This window comes from Benincasa hispida, chromosome 5, assembly GCF_027475165.1.
Source record: "Benincasa hispida cultivar pf3 chromosome 5, pf3_genome.v1.1, whole genome shotgun sequence".
NCBI classification, from domain to species: Eukaryota; Viridiplantae; Streptophyta; class Magnoliopsida; order Cucurbitales; family Cucurbitaceae; genus Benincasa; species Benincasa hispida.
The window spans coordinates 48,776,944-48,779,356 of record NC_143482.1 but is presented as its reverse complement, the minus strand read 5'-3'; the positions used below and the strand labels follow the sequence as shown (position 1 = coordinate 48,779,356).

General features: G+C 29.9%; 1 pseudogene; it reads left to right on the top strand.

The window, feature by feature from the left end:
• Positions 1–1,267: 1,267 nt before the first annotated feature.
• On the top strand, positions 1,268–2,197 carry LOC120077346 (BURP domain protein USPL1-like; annotated as a pseudogene).
• Positions 2,198–2,413: the final 216 nt, after the last annotated feature.

The following is a 2,413-nucleotide window of genomic DNA, read 5'->3' as shown; positions in this document are numbered from 1 at the left end:
ATTCAAAATTAAATTAACATATAAAAATATATAAAATAATAAAGAAAATAAATTTAACAAAAGAAAGAAAAATTATAAAAGAAATTAAGAAAAAAAAAACATTGAAAACAAGAAAATATAGAAGAGAAAAAAAACACTCTTACCTGACATTTGATCCCAATATTTTAAAGTAAGAAAAGACCTTGGGTAAGCTTGCTTACTAAATAACCAAGTCTACACTTTGATATAACTTACAAACGCATTCAAATAAAAGAGAAACAGAACAGAAGAAGTTATTTTTGTAGTTGCTCGATTTTGACCATTTTTTAGAAACGTTTCTCAAATTTTAGAACATCAAATAGTAATAGTTATCAAACATGTCCATTTCTTAAAAAATGAGAAACAGAAACAACAAATAAAAAACGGGAACATTATCAAACGAGTCCTTATTATCCCCTAATGAACCGACAAAGGATAGTAGTATAATTTTCAAGAGCTATCTTAAACCATATAATATCTCTACCTAAATAAAGCAGAATCTTTCTAGATATGATTCCAATAAATTAAACCATAGATATATATCGACTCTTTGGAAGCTTATACACAACGTAATCAACATGGAGAAAATAATTTTGATTTTGATAATTCAATTAAAGTCAGCAATGGTCTACATGATATACAAGCATGGACAAAATAATAAAAGACAATAATTCATATCATTTACGTACTTCCAATTTAATCATCCATAAAAATAAAAACTACTTCCAAATCTTCTATTTCTACTTATGGTAAAGTTTCTTAAAAAGAGAAAAAATGGCTTCTAATTCTAAATTTTAGTCTGCTGTTATAAAGCTCAATTTGATATTAAATTCGTTTTTTGTTTTATATTTTTTATATTTATGCTCGTTTTTTCTCCCAATTTCACTTTGTTCTTACACATTTTTTAAAAACATTTCAATTCATAATCAAATTTCAAAAATTAAATTATTTTTCTAAGAAAATTTTTCTTTTTTTTTTCCAAAACTTTGCTATATTTAAATGTAAGCATGGGTAGAATATGGACTACAAAGCAAATAAAAAGTGGAAATAGTGTTTATAATTAAGCTTAATTTTAAAAAAACAAAATGATTATTAAATGAGCCTTAGTATCAACTTTTGGTTTAGAGTATGATGAGGGTGCTACAGATATGTCAACCTAGTTGAGATGTCCTGATTCACCTATGGATACCATATTAAGATATATATTGTTCAAAAAAATAATATCAACTTTCTTTGAGAAAAAAAAAACTAAGAAGTTTCATATTGTGCAGTTTGCTGAAGAAGAATTGAAGCTTCCGTGTAGGATTGGAAATAGGGTCGGGGCAGGGTGAAGGGAGGGGGGATTCCCCTTTCCCGTCCTCGTGGAGATATTTCCCCCCATCCCCAACCAGGGACCCGATTAGAATGTTCGGTTTGATCACCATCTCCAATCAAACCGTGGATGGGATGTGGATCCGATCCCGCGAGGATTTTTGTCAACCCTACTTCCATGAGTGAAATTGATGAGAAGAGCAAGCAAATTGAAATGAAGGATTTTATTGAGGCAACATCAAGTACACAAAATCCCATCATAAAAATGGTGACACAAATGGGAAATAATATTCAAAATTCCCAAGATGATCAATTTCCGAAGAAGAACAATAATAATAATGATCATTATTCTTCTCATCATCTCATATGAATCACAATATGAATCCTTTACTCATAGTTTTCTTCACAATCAATGACCTAAAGGTTGGCAAAAAACTACCAATCTATTTCCCCAAAAGAGACCCTTCAAAATCCCCTCCATTTTTACCCAAACAAAAAGCTGATCAAATCCCTTTTGCCTTCAAACAACTCCCCCTTTTGCAATTTATTATTGTTATTACCAAGAAGGAGATAATAAAGTGTTGAAAATTGAATTGGAAGGTGAAAATGGAGATAGAGTTGAAGCTTTGGCAATTTGTCATATGGATACTTCTCAATGGAACCCTACCCATCCTTCCTTTGAAGTCCTCAAACTTCAACCAGGGGACATGCCCATTTGCCATTTCTTCCCTGCTGATGATTTTGTTTGGATTCCTGTTGCTTGAAACCCTAATGATTATGTAATATTCATCTCTCTTTAATTAAAAAAAATTCCCCTGATGATAATATATAGTAGGATATATGTAAGCTTTCTAATAATGGAAGTGAAGGTCAGAAGTTTGAATACTCTTATATCTTGTTTGTTTTAAACTAGATAAAAAATGTAATAGTATGATTGGGTGTCTTTATGTTGTCATGTAGTAGCATGTTTGTAATATGTATAGGTGTAATTTGGAATTTTTGTCTTGTATAAAAGTAATATTAGTTTGATTTGTTCTATTGTTGGTTCTTGAACTTTTAAAATGTACGTTAGTTTGTAATGTTT